Source organism: Zootoca vivipara, chromosome 15, assembly GCF_963506605.1.
Source record: "Zootoca vivipara chromosome 15, rZooViv1.1, whole genome shotgun sequence".
Lineage (NCBI taxonomy): Eukaryota > Metazoa > Chordata > Lepidosauria > Squamata > Lacertidae > Zootoca > Zootoca vivipara.
Window position 1 is genome coordinate 33,112,832 of NC_083290.1, and position 19,980 is coordinate 33,132,811.

A 19,980-nucleotide genomic window follows, 5' to 3' on the forward strand; every position below is an offset into this window, starting at 1 on the left:
CCCTAAACATTTTGTGAATCTAAGTTTGGCCTCTTTGAGGGGCAGCATTTCAGTATGAGTAGGAAAATGAGAGTACCCCTAAACATTGTTTTGGGAGGGAAAGCACTGGGTGTGAGAGTGGGGCAAGGAGAGATTTTTTTCTTTTCTTTTTTTCAAACATTCATTAATAATCTGTACTTATGTTTATAGACAGCTGGGCTGGGCTGGTGCCAACAATGTGGATTTTTAATGCAGCTGAGTTCATGAGCGCAAAATGCACTCAGAAATTAGTTACATACCTAGTTATGCGCTGTTTGTCTATGCTTATTAAACAGCTGTTTTGTGTGGCATTTGACATACGTGTTTGCTGTGTCAACAGCGAATATGTTACAGATTGGTTTTCATTTGAAAACTATATATATACTTCCAAGGCTTACATTGCACTCCCAGTGGCTTCCCATCCAGGTCATTGACCAGACCTTCACTGACTAAAAACAACAGTCTGATTTGCACATAATGCTAAGCCAAGCCCCAGCTTAGTGTGAACAAGCAAACATGTAGCTCCCAGGGAGGAGATGGTGGTCACTTTGCTCCTGCCCTGTCAACTTGCTGCTGTGACTGAGCTAAGTTCGAAGACGAACTTTCCCTAAGATGAACTTAGGTAATAAACTTAGGTAATAATTTGCACTTTTTGAAACAATACAATACATGAACTGTATTCTTTCAAACTCACGCATATCAGAATTCTGCAATGTGGCTTTCCAGTCAAGTAATGTGTATATTACATTTGGAAAAATGTAAACAATATGCAAAATTACTGACAAAAATGTGTATATTAAGAGAAATTTGCACTAAAAAGTTGGTGCATTTTCATGGGAATCTTTGCTCAAGTTTGGCCATCCATGAAGAACTAGCACCCAAAGAACATAATAGCCGCACCCTCCCAAAAATAAAAATAACAAGTACATAAGCTGGTCATCTCTGTTTACGTAAAGATCTCTACTTGAGAAATACTCTTAACACCACTCTTTAACAGTCAAGGCTTCCTCCAAAGAATCCTGGGAACTGTAGCTTGTAAAGGGTTCTGAGAGTTGATGGGAGAAAATAATAATAATAATAATAATAATAATAATAATAATAATAATAATAATAATATATTTATCGCCCGCCCATCTGGCTGGGTTTCCCCAGCCACTCTGGGTGACTTCCAGCAAAATATTAAAATATAATAATTCATCAAATATTAAAAGCTTCCCTACACAGGGCTGCCTTCAGATGTCTTCTAAAAGTCAGATAGTTGTTTATTTCCTTGACATCTGGTGGGATGTCACTATCGAGAAGGCCCTCTGCCTGGTTCCCTGTAACCTCACTTCTCATAGGGAGGGAACTGCCAGAAGATCCTCGGCGCTGGACCTCAGTGTCTGTGTTGAACGATGGGGATGGAGATGTTCCTTCAGGTATACTGGGCCGAGGCCACTTAGGGCTTCAAAGGTCAGCACCAACACTTTGAATTGGGCCCAGAAATGTACTGGGAACCAATGCAAGGTCTTTCAGAACTGGTGTTATGTAGTCTCGGCGGCCGCTTCCAGTCACTAGTCTAGCTGCCGCATTCTGGATTAGTTGTAGTTTCCTGGTCACCTTCAAAGGTAGCCCCACGTAGAGTGCATTGCAGTAGTCCAAGCGGGAGATAACTAGAGCATGCACCACTCTGGCGATACAGTCCACAGGCAGGTAGGGTCTCAGCCTGCGTACCAGATGGAGCTGGTAGACGGCTGTCCTGGACATAGAATTAACCTGTGCAAAATGAGATCCTAGCAGACTACAGTTCCCAGTTTTCTTTGGGAGAAGCCATGACTATTAAAGTTGTATAGGAGTGCTTTAAATGGGTGGTGTGGGTGTGGCCTTCAATATCCATGACACATCCATGACACGTCCAATACGGAACTCATTGTTGGCCAATTATGGCAGCAATGGCCAATGGGATGTCCTCCAGCTCTTCTTCAACTCCAATTCCCATGGGCCTCAGGCACTATGACCAATGTTTGGGGATGGTGGGAGTCGGCCCCCAACAGCATCACGTTGGCTGTCTCGGCCCTAGGAATCCCAAGGTTCTCTTCTATATGCGCAGGAGTCAAGTAGCCAAGGAGAATCTCCTCCGAGAGTTTCCCAGCCAGCATCTTTGTTCAATTTCATCTGAAGACAAGGGGCGGCAGGAAGAAACCGCTATTTCTTTTTCTCCCCTGGAGAAAAAACATGGGTCTCATCTTCCTAGTTGCGGCAAAGGTTAGCCTCTGACCCCTGCCAGACACAAGGAAGGTGTCTGCCCTGAAAGGCAAGCTTGTGTGGAGCAGCCGAATGAATAAAGCCATGGGAGAAGGGGGGGATGCTTTATCCGAAACACATGTTTTTTGCCACTATTCTAGTTATCTGGAATATTTCCTGCATGTTTGTTGCCGTGGTAACTGGCCCAGCATGAAAGACCTATTTACTAGGCCCTAGGATAAGAAACAGCCATGTGTTGTCAATTTTAGAGCTCTCTTTCTCTCCCCCCAACACCCCTGTCTCTCTCTCTCTCCCCTCTTATACAGTCCTCCTCTGCTGTATACCCGGATGGTACGGAGCCTAAAAACCCAAGACGAGAACCATCCCTCCTGCTCGCATCATTCCCAAGTAATTTTGTTTTCTCCTTGAGTGAGGTTTTCTTGGCTCCGCATGGAGAACGACTGGGCAAAGAGCCATGGTGGGCTGGGGGGGTGGGTTCTGCTTTGAAGGAAACGTTAAGAAAAAGTGTCTGGTGCCTTAGAGGCGTGATTTGAACAGGAGAGGCTCTGAGACCGGACAAGAATTCACCGACAGAGCAGGAGGTAAGTGAGCACTTCAGCTTTCAGACGGGAAAGCCGCTGAGGTGAATTCGTCCCCTCTTCCTTCTTTCTCTTTCTCTCTCTCTCTTTGCACCTTCTTTTCCCGGTTCCCTCAGGGTGCTCAACCTGAGCTGAAGCTCTTTCACCTTGCTGCTTTCCCGCTCCCTCTTCCCCCCCCCCTGTGAAGCGAGCAGCCTGTCGACAAGCAAACCTGTAGGAAAATATTTGCTCTTCAAACTGCGACAGGAGAGCTGCACTGAGCTGCCTTTCTTACGCTTCAGTTCAGAAGAGCAAAAGGGGAGAGGTTGATGAGAGCATCTAGATTGTGTGGTCGGAGAAGTCTCTCTATACAACGGTAGAAAGATATAGTCCCCGAGGGACCATGAGACCCTCTCAGAAGGGCTCTGGCGGACCTAGAATTGATGGTGGCCTGTTTTACAGTCTAAGCCTCCTCATGTTCCTTCTGTGAGAAAGTCTTGGAGCTCTACGAGGGATTCCTCCAGTCACCAAGGGGCTCTGATCATGCTAAAAGCAATGTGTCGTATGCTGGACAGAGCCCCAAGCTTCTGTCTGCAGTTTAGGATTCAGAGAAGTTGCTTCTGGTTGTCCTTGGGGACAGATCCGCTGCCTGAAGTCAGACAGGTGCAAGCTCGTTTGAGATATTTCAGTAATTAAAACCAGTCCAGGTAATTTGCCTGAATTAATTATCCTAATAAAAGACAAATGCCTCCTCTTGTTTTTCTTCGATGTCTCTTTGCCGGACAAATCAGAGTGTGCTTAGAGGTATGGGTGAGCTGAGGGGTGGAAGGTAAGATCTGTCTTTCCACAAGTGACTCCTTGGAGAACGTTTCGCCGGGCTGTGGGATCTCTGGTGCAGTATTGCCTTTGATCAATATTGCAGTTCCTATGAAGGGTAATGGGTTGTGCTGTGATGTATGCTGTTACAGCTGTGTGAGCATTCAAAGTAGAGGTGAATAGGAAAAGGATACATTGTAATGGTGTGTCAGTGGCCCTTACCTGTGCCCAGGTGTGTGCAGTACCTGAGCACAAAACCTTCCTGCTTTGGGGTCCATTATAATGCCTGAACATCAAACCAGCTGATGTAGGCATACCTATGGCTGACTGACACATCCATTTCCTATATTTCATAAGGTGTAGCAAGCGGGGCTGGATGGTTAGGAGTTTGGGTTTTGTTTCTTCTTATTTCTGTCCAAATGTTCTATATTGAGATCAGTGTAGGAAGCTGGTCCGTTTAGCTCAGTTGCATCTACACCAGGGATAGCCAACGTGGTGTTCTACAGAGGTTGTTGCAATATAAACTCCCATCATCTCCGAGCATTGGCCATGCTGCTTGGGGGCAGCTGAGAATTGTAGGCATGGAGAAAAGCTTAAACTTCCACACATTGTGCATTTCTGCATTCCTGCCATAAATTCAACAATGTCTGGAGGGCAACACTTTAGCTACCCTTAACCCTTAGTCTCCACTGGCTGGAAGTGGTTCATCAGCATTTCAGATAAGGAACTTGCTCAGCTCTACCTGAATATGACAGGGGTGGAATATAGGCTCTTCTGCAAATAAAGCATTTACTCTACCACCTTGGTCCCTTCCCAAGGGTGCACATGGCAAACCTCAAAAATTACATGTCCCAGGTATGTTATGGCAAGGGGAGCCCACAGCATCACATATCTGCTCCAGCATATAGATGTTAAGGAAGGACTGTTCACCCCTAATATTTTGTGCCTTCCCCCTGCTCAGCTTTCCTCTAAAGCAGTAAAAGTAAATGCAGTGTGAGACAGAATATCGGATAGGGTGAACTTGCACAAAAGACCTGAGAACTCTTTCTCACATGGTTTAATGTACACATTTCCATTGTAATTGCACATGTACATGTGCATAAACTCTGCAGTGCTGCACACATAGAATTTCCTGCAGAAATGCATGTTGCTGTATGGATTCTTGACACTACCACCAACCATGATTTTAAAAAACCACACACACAATATAATTCTAGTCCTCAAGCAAAATGAAATAATATTTTAAACCATGCACTGTATCTGCCGGAGGCTCCAGTGTTCAAATGATAGAGTTTTGGTGATTGTTGTCCTTCCCTGTTCACGTATCCCACAACTCACGACTGATCCGTTCCTTGCTTCCTGCCACCCTACTGCTGCTTCCCCCAAATAGTTTATGTTTTGCAAAAAGGTAACACATGGGTCTCAGAGGAAAGTTGAGCCCCATGCTTTACCTTCATACTTCATACTAAATGAACAAAATGATTATAATAAGGGAGCACGTTTACAAAAAATAAAAAGATTATTTATTTACATGATTGAACTCAAGATGTAGGGTAGATGCCATTATTTCTTCCTGATTTAGAACCTGATTTCTAGAACATATTCACTACTTTCCCAACCCCATCAAGTATCCCGGGATCAACAAGAGTTGGTGTGCTCAACAGGGAAGTTGTGAGACTGCATCTATTGGAGTTTGGCACATTATAGAAATGTGGGGAAGGAATATAGCTCAATGGTACATGCTTTGCATATAAGAGGTCCCAGATTCAACCCCTGGCACTTCCAGGTAGGCAGGGGCTGGGGAAGACCCCTGTCTGGAATCCTGGAGAGCTGTTTCTGGTCATTGTAGATCAGAGATGGAGAACCCTCTAGCCCTCCAGATGTTGGTGGACTCCAGCCCCCTTCATCAGCATGGTCCATGATCAGATATGGTGATCCAATGACATCTGGAGGGCCACAGGTTCTCAATCCCTGGTGCAGACCGTACTGAGCTAGAAGAACCAACGGTCTGACTCTGTTTAAGGCAGCATCCTATGTTCCTGGATATATTCTTTGCGGCACAACCATCCAGCCCACTCAATGGCAGCATTATAGTCAACCTGACCATGTGTTCATCTTCCAACATGCTTTCAATCTATGCCCAGTGCATATAGCTCATTCTCCCATGCCCCTGGCAGAAATTCCACACATCTAACAACTGGATGGCAGGCAGAAATCCTGTCCCATTGCTGAATCTGCATGCAAGGAAAGGCTTTGCCTGGTTTCTGCCTTTCATGCAGAGGTAAAAGCCTCAGCAGTCTTGCTGGTGGGGAGAAGCAACCCTGTTCAGTTAGTAGGCTGCATTTTTCACCAGCCTTGACATTCTGTGAATTTGCTGAAAGTCCCAAGACGTGTTGAAATTCCATCAGAAATGGCAGGAATTGAAGGTTGGAGTGGTAAATGAAACATCTCTGATAGGAGGGCAAACTAGGTCACCATTGTGGTTCACTCTAGCCTGTAGATTTCTGTTACAGACAGCTAGGCTCCCCTTTTGAAGCAAAGCATTCTTTCATATGGATGTGAAGTGGCTGTTTCCATACCTTTGGCCAAAACAATACCTCCTGCCATCCCCTAAGAGCAAAAAATGCCAAGAACATTCATTCTGGCATGTGAACTATATGGCAACGGCAGAGCGCGCTGTCATGAGCCAAGGAAAATACCTCCTGACATTCCCTTAGAAAAATAAAGGCCTAGGTTTCCTCGCAATATGAAATAACTTGAATATTAAAAACAAACAGAGGCCCAGTAACAGGGTCGAGATACAAAGAGTAATCCCTCATACAACTGAAGTTTTGCATGCAAATATGTGCTATGGCTATGGGAGCTTCGCTTGTGGTAGCTTCACCCACATACAACCAGAAGTAAGTAGAAGGAGAAATGATGTCACTGGCACTGGCCAGTAGGCAACCACAATACTAATACAATGGCCATCCACCCCCACACACATTCTATTGCATCTGCAATACTTCTTTTTTTAAAAAAAGACAATTTATTAAATTTTCCAATTAAACACATTTAGACAAAAACAAAGCAAACAACCACAAACACAACAACACGTAATAAACATAATAAACACAAAAATTTTCTTCTAAGCATCTTATCAATTATTACAATTTTCTTTGCTCTGCTGAGCTTTGACTTCCCTCCTTCCCCCCAATCGGTTTTCTTATCCATTCCTGTCTCACAGTTTCTCTATTCCTACCTAAAGTCAATTCGTAGGATTTATTTCAGTCCTGCAAGTGTCTTTAAACTTCTACAGTTCTTCTCCATATAGTCTACAAATTTACTCCAATCCTCTTGGAACTTTGACTCTTCCTGGTTTCAGATCCTGCTAGTCAGTCTTGCTAATTCCGCGTAGTCCATCATTTTCGTCTGGCACTCTTCAATCGTCGGTAACTCCTGGGTTTTCCATTTTTGGGCTAACAAAGTCCTAGCCGCAGTTGTTGCATACATAAATAATACTTGATCCCCTTTCACTATCTCTTGTCCTATAAGTCCTAATAGAAAAGCTTCCGGTTTTTTGGGAAAGGTATATTTAAAAATATTTTTTAGTTGCATCTGCAATACTTCTACTCCCTGGGCAAATCAATCACTCAATCAATCAATCCTCAAAGTGCTATCAACTTTCTCGCCTGTATGGATGTATATGTTCATGGCAGGGCCTGACTTTTGCATGGCTGGAACTTATCTCCAGAACAGAGGTAAACCCACACTGGTTGATCTGCACACTTTGCCTTTGGCCTCACCCACCACTTACATGAGGGCCCTGGAAAGTTCAGACTACAGGAAAGCAACGGTTGGGTTGAAAAAGTTCCCCACCCCACTGGGACAGATAGAAGAGGACGCCTTCATCCCAGTATGGCTCCCCTTTATCACATGCATGGCTCAACGAGACAACCCACCAACAGCATACAAATCAATATGGCTTACCTGACCCAACAATCCCACCCACTGCCCTCACAAATGCAAACAAACCTCGCTTCAGCCAACTAGAGACAACCATACCCTGGGCCCCCCAATCCCTCTCACTACCAAGAAAAGGTAAGAAGCAAATAGAAAGAGAACCTGCCCAGTTGACACTGGCCAACCCCCCAAAAAACCCACATGTACACTATACAAAAGAATATAAGTTTCACCACCCCACACCTCCTCTCCTCTCTCTCTCTTCTTCCCCGACTCCATACTGAATACAAAACTAATGTCTCATATATAATGCAACTGATTTGTAGAAAAGTCTTTAAACCAGAAAAAAAGAGACAAGGCACATGCTTTGGTAAACCAAGAAAAGCTTTAATAATAATAATAATAATAATAATAATAATGTTCCCCACTTTAAACAACCTGCAGTGCTAAAGATGAAATACTTATTCTGAGAGCCAAATGGATGCATGGAAGATCGGCACCCTCAATTCTCCAAGCTTATCTTCCCCTCACGACAGTTATCTTCCCACTCTTCTCAGAATCAGAGGCCGACTGGGCAAAGAGATCTGGTGATGGATTGTGGGAAGGCAAGCCATGGGAATGGTGTGGGATCTTCTCAAATGCACACTCACTTTCCACAACACTGAGCCCCATCCCACATTTTGAACACGATGGGGGGCAGACCTAGGCTTAAACCAAGGGATGGAGAACCTTTTTTTAGCCTGAGGGCCACATTCTTCCGTGAGCAACTTTCTGGGGGCCACATGCCAGTGGTGGGTGTGGTCAAAGGGTGTGGCTTTCATCTTTGCTACATTCTGGCCATGCAGGTGCTAGAGGTTTGTATGCAAGTGCCCATATCTCTCTATTCAGTCAGGCAGCAGGTATTATCACATTTCCAGCCAGGCAAAAGCACACAAGGATGGGCTCAGAGTGGGGGTGGCGGCCTAGGGAGAGTTCTGAGGGCCAGAGAGATATTGAGGGCCACAGGCTCCCCATTCCTGGCTTTCTACAGACATCACTGGTAATTTGATCTTCAGTTTTCCTACACCAGATATGCATATGTAACTGTAATATACCTGTAAATCGTTGCATTTCCCTTTGCCTTTGGTCTGCTGAGCTGAAGAGAGTTTTGTTGATGAAAAGCTGTGAAATGCCAGGGGCAGGTCACGTGCTCTTTGCAAGGTACTCTGCATAAGGGTAACACTGCGGTTTGTTTTGGAGCAGCCATGGCATGTGCCAGTGGCCAGGATGCCCAGACGACCAGGGCTATGTTTATAATAACAGTGTTATGTGTGTAGTAAGAGCAGCCTATAAAAGGCAATGCAGGCTGGTGGTTGTAGAGGAGAAATGTAAACATATAGCTGAAAGTTAGAGGCAGACCTGCTGGGCTATGAAGAAACTTGCTTGTGAGATAGAGATGGGATTGAGACTAGAGGAAGCCTAGCGTGGAGGCAGTTTAAGGAGGTCTCTGTCTGCCAAGCAGAAAAACCTCAAAACCTGACAATATTAGGAGTCAGGTCACACAGTCCTTGGCTCTGTCCGTTTGGAATATTGCTGTGAAAATGGTGACAGCCTTGTAGAAATTTCATAAAGCTTTTCTTGAAATCTGACAAGGGATTTGATCTTGCACATTTAGTCTTCTGCTTTCAGATCTACAGCATTTTTTACTTGGGTGCTATCGGCCGACGGTCGACGTTTCTGTGTACTTGTCAAGGATATTTTCACAATATGCTGACCTATCATGCCACTTGCACTCTGATCCTCTGACCTCCATCATGTTGCATCAAAAAGACCCATTTAAGTTATCGAATGTGCCCCCAATTTACAACTTTTCCATTCTAACTCAGAAGAATGGAACGTTTAAGACTACAAAGTCAATGATTCAGTGTTGCGCTGAGCAAGAAAAGGAAAGAAAGGAACATGTGTGACACCACTCAGGGCCTAAATTAATTTAACCAAGTAACTGAGAAAGTGTGGAAGTTGATTGCTTGGGGCCAGGGAAGTGGAATGCATCTTGTATTGGGGCTATCATTTGTGTTGTGTTTATTTTCTTGTAACAGTTTATCTTATCAAAGTTTTTTGGGATGGGGTAAAATGCAGTTTGGAGGTGGAGGCAAGCATTGGAACCAGAAGCCTCTCTGAGCCATGAACACACATACAAGTGATGTACCTCTTTGGCTAGTTATCACTTGCCTAGAATTCTCCATCAGATCATCTGGACACTCACAGCTCCCACTGCCCCTCGCTCAAAAATCTGCCTCTAAAATGCCAAGAATGAGCCCATCTCAAACAAGGGAGGAGGCTGGAGGCCACTATTCCTTTGCACAGGTGTCAAAGCAGAGTGCCTCGAGTGGGATCTCCCCAGATTGACAACACAACATTACACGGAACAGCATCTGCCATCATTCCTGAGCAGGGAGCACAATGTGCGCCCGGAGGCAATCCACAAGGTCAGAGGCCTAACCTCCAAAGACACAGCCCCACGGGCTGGAATGTGTTTCCACAGCAACCTGTTGGGCTTGGATTTCCCCACCCCACCCCAACCGCCTCACTTATCAAGGGGACAGTTTCTGTTTTGGCAGCTAATGGAGCAGCCTGGGAGTGTAACTGGATCCACAGCTGGAATTAAAGTAATGGCCTGGCTTGTTTAAGAAGTTTGATGGATGGGGAACCCCTTGGGGTGAGTGGAGGGGGGGGGCTGGATGCTCAAGGCCGAGTCTCGGGAGCTGGTGCTGAAAGCAGAAGGCCACCTGCCCTTGTTGCTCCAGAGCCCTCCTTCTAATTTGAGTCCCTCCTGGGTTGTTTGTGGTCTGGTGGGTGGTTAGATGCTAACCGGAGAGATCTGATGAGTGGCAGAGCCAAGCTGTTTGCTTTAGCTTGGAGTACTTGCTCGTTCTTTGGTTTCCCCCCCTTTCAAGTGGCAACTGAGGTTGTGTTGTGGGGAATGTGGGCAAACAGGGGTCCGGACAAAGAGGAAGCTGCCATTGAGCCTCAGCGCGGCGGAAGGAGATGCTTGTTCAGCATCTCATATTTCCAGCCAGGGCCTTTGTAGGCGATGAATTTATTTATATTGGGCCATTTCAATGCCACACCCATGATAAATGATAAATGAACATCACAGTGCCTAAAAGGTCAATTCTCCCTGGTCACTGCTATTGAGAATGCTCACTGTGCTAGTCCAGTGTTCCAATTTTGGGGGGAAATGCATAATGTTATCTGCAAGATCCTCCTCAATTTTAGTCCCATCTCAAACATGGTAGCCTTTTTAAAAACAGTAGCTGAGGAGGCCAGCACAGAGGGGAAAGGGGGTGGTTCCCCTCCGTCCCTCCTTATGATTTAAGTCATAGGCCTATTTTATGTATATTTGATCTTCCCGGGCTGCCCCTTATGGCATGTCATGGTCATGTGGCCTTACACTCGACCAGTTTCCATCTATATCCATAAGTGTGAGCATCTGTAAACACAGCATCTCTCTGGATTACAGTAGACAGTTAGGCACACCAAAAGCAAGAGCAAAAGAGGAGTCAATTTTGCATAACATTTGCATATTGTAATGTACAGCCACAAGCTGACAAATTATGGGTTGCATCCAATACAGCACTAAGTTGGCACACTTGTCCCACCGGCAAAATGTTTTGTGCGAGAGAAATGTTGTGGCGCAATAGAAGGCTGGTTGCCGGTAGTTTTGTTGTGCAGCAGATTGTGCAATCTATTGTACAATGACTTTCCACCAGTGCAGTTGATGCGATGGGTTGCACAACATTAAAACTCACCTGTCTGCTAGTGCGTTGGCCTTTAATAACAAGAAAACCAAATCCATTGCAGGTGAGTAGCTTTAGTTTCTCTGTACTCCAACAGCCTCCAGCATTCAGGCCTAAGTTCAGTTCAGAGGGAACGAGGGTCTTCTCACCAGGCTGAGTGGTTCACAGCAACCAACTTCCACAGTGAGAATATTGATACTGCACCTGTGAATTCAGGCCCTATGCAAGCCTCTGTCTCCCTTCGCTGTTGTGTGTGTCAGCTTGAGGGTTGCTATGGGAAAGTCTCGGTCTTCTGTGGGAACCTCAGCGCAAAGCTCTGTTCCCCCACTTCCCAACCCCCTGTGTTGTGTCCCGAAGGAGCACCTGGACCTGCACCCCCATGAAGCAGAGAGCGGGGAGCTGTTGTCCTGCAAAAACTGCTCCCCCGGCCCTGTTTGCATGCAAAAGTCTTGCAGCAGGAGACTCTGTAGGCGTGGACCCAGCCCAGCCGGCAGTGGGATTTGCATACATCAAAGCCGCAGACAAGGAGCCTCCCATGTGTTTGTCAGCCTGAGTTAGAGATGATACGGGCCGGAGCTATTGTCTGCCCTTAAGCCATCCCTGAAAAGATCCACTTTCAATATCTGAAATAATTTCTCCCTCGGTTATTAAGAGACGAGTGGCGGCCGCTTACTGAGAGGTCTCCAGCTGTGTAGCCAATGGGGTTTTCATGGCCTTTGGAAGTGAGGCCGGTCCTTTATGAGAAAAGAGAGAGGTTTCCTGTGGGAAGAAAGGTTGGCCAGGGCGTATGTATGTCACTGTGGGTACTATGGACCTTGAGCAGGTTCTGTCACACTTGTCTTGCACTAAGGAGAGGCATGCTGTCATTTCCCAGGCTTGTGGGCGATTCAGATGCACCGCGCATAAGTTGTTTGTCTAGGGAACAGCCAGATGGCCCTAGTTTGAGGAGCTAGGCAAACTGATTCAGCCCTTCCGATGCCCACAGAGGTGTAGGGTAGCTCAAACTGCATGAGCCCTCTTTGGGTTCCACAGAGCTGAAGGAAGCCCACCTGGGACCACTGGGGGTTGCATCCCCTGCCTAGCTGACTCGGGGTGGGCATTTGCACATCACCAAGAAAAGAGGGGTGGTGCTGTGGTCTAAACCACAGAGCCTAGGGCTTGCCGATCAGAAGGTCGGTGGTTCGAATCCCCGCGACGGGGTGAGCTCCGCTCCCGTTGCTCAGTCCCAGCTCCTGCCCACCTAGCAGTTCGAAAGCACGTCAACGTGCAAGTAGATAAATAGGTACCACTCTGGCAGGAGGTAAATGGCGTTTCCGTGTGCTGCTCTGGTTTCACCAGAAGCGGCTTAGCCATGCTGGCCACATGACCCAGAAGCTGTCTGCGGACAAGTGCCAGCTCCCTCAGCTAGTAAAGCGAGATGAGTGCTACAACCCTAGAGTCGTTTGCGACTGGACTTAACTGTCAGGGGTCCTTTACCCCCTTTTTTTAAGAGAGAGAGAGGGAAAGAGGGTGCAGAGCTGCATAAAATTCACACCTGTGAATTCATGTGTATAGATGTGCAAATTTTGAAATAATGACTATGACTGAATTACCTTTCCCCAGAGCAAGGACCTGTGTACCTCCTCAGTATGTTCTCCAGATACCAACTGTAAATGGGCAACCTGGGCACAATTAGGTACATCCACACCATTAAAAGCACTGGTATACCACTTAAACAGTCATGACTTGAATTTGCTGAGAGTTGTTAAGACTCCCTCAGAGAGCTGCAATTCCCAGCACACTTAACAACTTGCCAACAAACTTGGACCAGCCGGACAGTCCTTCAAGTGAAAGATGCCTTCAGAGATGGAGCTGTGGTCTGTCAGTTAGGATCCATGGACCCCCTAAGACGACTCCATGCCACGGGGCTAGGTATGCCCCGTTTGCCCTTTCATGAGATGCTCCAGCATCCCTTGTGGAGTGCCTGCATTGATTCCAGCTAAAGATAAACGGGGTCCTTGCTGAAACCATCTGGGACAGGCACATGTTAGCTAGGGAATTAGTTGCCAAATGTATAACCGGCCTTCCATCTTGAGCTGAAGGCCTCAAGGGGTTCTCCCAGCAAATCCGCAAAAGCAATAAGCTAGGGTGTAAGTAAGTGGCCAACTTGCAGCCCATGAGCTGAAATCAATCCAGGAATTTATATACTGTATACCTAAGTACACGTGTGTTTGTGTTTGTGTGTCAAGTATCAAAATAACTTGAAAGGGCTTGGGTGCTTTGAATTTCAATTTGTGGGATAAGGCACCCTATGCTGTTTTGTCCTAAAGAGCAGAATATGTCGGGCCAGCTTTGGAAACGAACAGACTTGGGGCTGGTGGTTGAGGCTAATGGCTAATGCTAAGCAGTACAGGAATTCCGTCTTCGATTCCATAACTGAATTACACCGGAATGCCCAGTCTCCCGATCCCCTTGGCAACCTGCTGCTGTTCCAACTTGGCAGTAGCTGACAGGTAAAGAATGGGAAGGAAGTGTGCTTGGGTGCAAAACGTTTATCAGTCAGGTGCTGTGACAGTCAGCAGAAACCTGCCTTGGTCAGCGGCTATGCCAGAGACAAAGGGAAGATAGCCCAGGGGTGAGGAGCTAGAGAATAAGGGAGGCCTGGAGGTGAGGCTTTGTTTCCATGGCTACCAGGATGCAAACACTGCTGGGAGCAAAGATGCTAGAGGCAAGGAGCAGCTTCTTAAGAAACCGTTTTTTTGGTGTGTGTGGCCTTTTTGGCTGCGTAATGTGCCTGTTGAATAAATATTTCTCTTTCACTACAATCCAGTGACACTTTCATTGTTTTTACTTCATAAACAAGAAGGCTGAGTTTCTATAACTTTTGTTTGTTTGACTTGTCTCCTTCGCTGTGCTAAAGGCAATGGAAGGGAAAGAGCAGAACACTCCTATTTGGGGCTGGGAAGCGTAATGCCATGTCAGCCTTCCCCAACCAGGAGCCCTCCAGATGTTTCGGACGACAGCAGCTGGGCTGGCTGGAGCTGATGAGAGCTGTGGTCCAAAACATCTGTGTGGCACTGGGTTGCAGGAGGAGGTGCTATTCTGAGTCTGCCACTAGGGCCAAACTGAAAATTGACTTGGAAGTTTGGGGCCCTGAAGTTGGAAAGCCTTTTTTAACTGTTTGGGGGGGTGATGTTTACCATACTTTGTACACAGAACATCATTTGACAGAGGAAGTTGAGCTAAAGGGAGAATGAATTTTAAATACAGGTTGTCAGAATGCCCAGCAGGGAAGAGAGACAGGTCCCCGAAAGCCACAAAAGAGATGTCACTTCTGCACACATTACAATATGCTGTATATAAATGCCAATTACATGTGCCCTTGATGGATTGTTGCAGTGCAGGTACAAACCTCTGGCTGATCTCGGTGTGCGGTTTGCCTTGGAGTCTCCCAGCTTCTTTTCATGAATGTACTGCTTTATGTTATTTGTTAATCAGTAATGGCTAGTGCCCCTTGGGACTGGAAGGATGGAAGACCGGGAGAACAATAGTAGAGCCGACGACAGGCAGGTCCAACTAATTATGGATTCGTCCCCATCCTATTATTATTTATTTATTAAATTTGTATATCACCCTGTACCCACAGGTACTAAGCCTAAGGAGGAGGGCTAGTTGGCAGCCAGTGTCCCGTCCCCCGTCCCCCCCCCCCGACTTGTTGTAAGAAAGAAGGCAGGTAGGGGGGCTGGTTGATGGCAGACTGAAGTTGGTGGGGCAATGCCCCATTTGCCCAAATACACCCACCTTCACTGCTATTTATTAATTTTAAGCATTTATAGTCTACCGTACAGGCATCTGGCCTCCCAAAGCAGTTTACGGAATATTCAAAGGATACACTCTCCTTAGAGCTGAATTAAACACAACAGATTAGAAGCCAGATTAAAACCACCACGTGAGTTCAGCAAACGAATCCGGCCGTTGGGGAAAACGCAGATTTTTTTTTCCAAAGGTCTCACAATATTTTGAACAATGGTGGCCTCTTTAAGAGATCAGCATTGAATCATAGGATTGTAGAGTTGGAAGAGACCAGGAGGATCATCTTATCCAACCCCCTGCAATGCAGGAATCTTTTGCCCAACAACAAACCATGGCTTCAAATTGTGGTTTGGTGATGGTAAACAAACCATATGCTGGAGAACACTGCAAGTGTGTCTGGGGTAGTTTCTAAACACTGTCATGGGGATCAGGCTGAACTAAGGTGGCCATGTGCCCTGTTTTACAGAGGTCAGTCCTCTGTTTGTAGGTGTCCTCTTTTATTTTGAAGGCTTGTCTGGCCCAGGTCTGGTTTAAATATAAATATAAGGAGAGAGGGCAAGAGGGGCCTTGAAGTTCAGACCCTCCAAGTGTCCCTATTTTCCAGGGGCATCCCTGATTTAGGGAAACCATCCCGATTTCTGATTTGATCCCCGGGCCCAAATGTCCCACTTTTCCTTAGGATGTCCCTATTTCCATTGGAGAAATGTTGGAGGGTATGGAGTTATCTGATCCCTGAGCCGTCTGAAGGCAATCCTGTATGTATAGTGAAGGTTTTTTATTGTTCAATATTCTATTATGTTTTTATATATGTGGGAAGCTGCCCAGGGTGGCTGGGGCAACCCAGTAAAGTGTGTGGGGTATAAAGAGTAAAATTATCATTATGGAATGGGACATCCCTATTTTCATTGGAGAAATCTTGGAGGGTATGGAAGTTGCCCATCAGCAGTTATCACGCAGTTAGCAGGCTGGCCAGCCACACAGCTCACCTGGTCACAATGCTCCTCATGATAATATGCCTTGTATTTCTATTAAAATTATTCCAGATCTGCATCTCAACTTATAAAAAAAAAGCCGGTGCACATTTTATGCATAGCTGTGTCCTCTTTTGCCCTTTTTTTGTGGATGTTCACATGTGCATGCCCTAAGTGTGTCCCTTTTTTATCTGTGAAATGGAGCCAGGCTCCATGGTGGATCCTGACGGGTATAAATCTGTGGTGGTGACGGCCAGCAGAAGTCTCCTGAATCTTCACTTGGGTGGTTGGGAGCTAATGCTTCCATTTCCCACAATGCCTCAAGGCAATGCTACATTGCAAGCACAGAGGACAATTTAAATACAGTGGTACCTCGACTTACGAACGACTCGACAACCAAATTTTTCAACTTACGAATGGGGCAAATGGCCGCACGCTTACGGATTTCTCAACATCCGAATGGAAACCGCGGCGGTTTTAGATAGGGTTTTTTCGACTTACGAATTTTTAGATGGGGTTGCTTTGACTTACGAATTTTTCCGTTTCCAATGCATTCCTATGAGAAATTGCGTTTCCAATGGCGCTTTTCGACTTACAAATTTTTCAACCTACGAAGGTGCCTTTGGAACGGATTAAATTCGTAAGTCGAGGCATCACTGTAGCAGCTTCCAGAACCAACTGCTTTGTTGAAGGGGAGGAACAGAGCATGCATCAGCTGTGCAAGGGTGCCACAAACTGATTTCATGCCTAAAACAGAATTAATGTTTTTTAGGGGCTGCCTATGGTACTGGTACTCATTTGCTAACTTGAGCATGAGACTCCGAATCTCAGGATCATAGGTTCAAGCACCATGCTGGGCACAAGATTCATACATTGCAGAGGGTTGGTCTATAACATGGGTAGGCAAACTAAGGCCCAGGGCCCGGATCCGGCCCAATCGCCTTCTAAATCCAGCCCGTGGACGGTCTGGGAATCAGCATGCTTTTACCTGAGTAGAATGTGTCCTTTTATTTAAAATGCATCTCTGGGTTATTTGTGGGACCTGCCTGGTGTTTTTACATGAATAGAATGTGTGCTTTTATTTAAAATGCATCTCTGGGTTATTTGCGGGGCATAGGAATTCGTTCATATTTCCCCCAAAAAAATATAGTCCGGCCCCCCCCACAAGGTCTGAGGGACAGTGGACCAGCCCCTGCTAAAAAAAGTTTGCTGACCCCTGATCTAGAATGTATGGCCCTTGTGATCCTTTCCAACTCTATGAGTCTATGATTCTCTACTTCCCCAACTTCTGGAGTCCTGCACCTCTCAACACATCCCATTTTCTTTATCAGTTTTGGTCACCTTTCCCAGCTCCTCCTCCCGTTTTCTTTTACCTCCAGTGGAGCACTCTCTTCCAACTACTGTATCTCTTATTGGTTTTCTTGCTTCTCAGTCCTCTGCCTCCTCTCTTTTTCTTGGGTTCTCCTGCTGGCTCTACCTCTCCATACCTAGACCTTCCTCCCAACATCCTGTTCTCACAGTGGCCAGCCAAATGCCCACGGGAAACCCACAGGCAGGTTCTGAGCACAAGAGCATTCTCGCCTTCCTTTGGTTTCCAGCAACTGGTCTTCAGAAGCGTTGCTGCCTCTGACTATCTGAAGCTGTGCTTAGACTGCGTTTTTAACCTTTCCTGCAAAAACTTTGATGCCACTGCCAGACGTGTAGCTGCTCTCTATCATATATGCAAGAACACCCTATCAGTGATTATTCTCTGATCTCTCCCGCAGGCCTCTTCCCCTCCTTCAGTTCTGAAAAATATGCCAAATGCTCTAAAGTAGGGCAGAGGTTGGGGAGGGGGTGTTATTGGGGGGGTTTGTCATATTTTGCTGGTCCTAAGGCCCCAGATTACCTTAATCCTGCTCTGTGTATAAGGAGAGGAGACAGTAAGGAAATTGTCTCTTTTTCAATTCCTGGAGGAGTCGAGAGATTTTGTTTGAAGACAGTTCTTAATTTCCTGCCTTGCGTGCTTCAAAGCTGAGGTATGCCTTAGGGAGTTTTTGGGGACTGCGCTGCTTGCAAGAACTCAGGAAGCAGAGCTTGTGGGGAAAATGACAGCTGCAATTTTAATATGATGACTGCTTTTCAAATGAGCTGTTGCCCTGTTGACAGTGTTGGTTAAAAACCAGAAGAGCAACTCCATCGGATAGAGGGAAATCAACCGGGTTAAAGAACGAACACTGAAACAGGCCTCTTGCTAAGACTTCATACACACACACACACACACACACACACACACACACACACACACACACCCTGGTATATGAGAGAGAGAGATTTCTTGGTTTACAAAAGTATGTGCAATGTCTCTTTTTTCAAGTTACATTTTCTACAAATCAGTTTCATTTGTTGAGACATTAGTGTTACATTAGGAAGAAAAAGAGGAAACAGGTAGAGGGGGGAATGGTGAGCATAGCTGCCAAGTTATCCCTTTTTTTAAGGGAAATTCCATTATGCTGAATAGGCTTCCTCGCAAGAAAAGGGAAAACTTGGCAGCTATGATGGTGAGTGGGGTGGGATCAGGTGGCAATGCTCCTATTCTACTTGGTGTATGTGTGGGGTTTTGTGTCAGTGTCGCCTGTGCAGGTTCTCTTTACTACAGTCATACCTCGGTTTAAGTACGCTTCCATTTGAGTACTTTCAGTTTAAGTACTCCGCGGAACCCGTCTGGAACAGATTAATCCACTTTCCATTACTTTCAATGGGAAAGTTCGCTTCAGGTTAAGTACGCTTCAGGTTAAATACAGACTTCCGGAACCAATTGTGTACTTAAACCGAGGTACCACTGTATTCGCTTGTACAGTGGTACCTCGGTTTATGAACACAATTGGTTCAGGAAGTCTGTTCATAAACTGAAGCGTTCATAAACTGAAGCGAACTTTCCCATTGAAAGTAATGGAAAGTGGATTAATCCGTTCCAGACGGGTCCGCGGAGTACTCAACCTGAAGCGTACTTAACCTGAAGCATGGGTGTAATTGGTTCCGGAAGTCTGTTCATAAACTGAAGCGTTCATAAACTGAAGCAAACTTTCCCATTGAAAGTAATGGAAAGTGAATTAATCCGTTCCAGATGGGTCCGCGGCGTTCGTAAACCGAAAATTCATAAACCGAGGTGTTCGTAAACCGAGGTTCCACTGTATCCCTTTGGTAGTGAGAGAGGTTGGGGGTTGGCCTAGGGTGTGGTTGGTTGTTTTTTATTGTAACCCACCAACAGCCTTCAAATCAATCTGGCTAACCTTATCCAAACAAACACACACACACACACACACACACACACACACACACACACACACACACAAGTTTTCTTTCACTTCTGAGTATCTGTAAAAAAAAAAAGGCTGCAATGAATTGCTGGTGAACTGGTGCAATTAATGCTGCTAAAACATTTTGGTTGGCTAAAAGTGTGTGTCTGGTTGATCAGGTAGCAGGTTCTTACTTTTTTAATGGTTCTGGCCACATTCACACTAAACATTCAAAGCACATGGCTTTCCCCGAAGAATCCTGGGAGCTGCAGCTTTTTAAGGGTGTTGGGAACTGAAGCCCCATGGGGGAGGTTAAAACTACAGTTCCCAGAATTCTTGGTGGGGAGAGGAGCATGACTGTTAAAGCGATACGAGTGTGCTTTAAATGTGTGGTGCAGGTGTGTTCTTTAAAGCTGTAGAGGGTCAAGCATAGCTGCCAAGTCCGGGTCGTAAAGATCCGGGATCGGCAGCGCGCGCATGACCGGAAGTTGCGTGACGCAACTTCCGGTGGCGCTTCACCCTTCTATGGGCATCAGAAAATGGCGGCGCCAGCGCCGGAAGTCGCTTCCGCGCATGACCGGAA

General features: G+C 46.0%; 1 protein-coding gene across 1 annotated transcript in view; it reads left to right on the forward strand.

Annotated features, from left to right (window-relative positions):
- Positions 1-2,755: 2,755 nt before the first annotated feature.
- The window catches only part of CDON (cell adhesion associated, oncogene regulated), a 123,257-nt gene continuing 106,032 nt past the window's right edge, over positions 2,756-19,980 (forward strand). The window contains exon 1 of the mRNA XM_060268305.1: positions 2,756-2,843. The gene's annotated coding sequence lies outside the window, so the exon portion shown is untranslated. The remainder of the gene's footprint in view (positions 2,844-19,980) is intronic.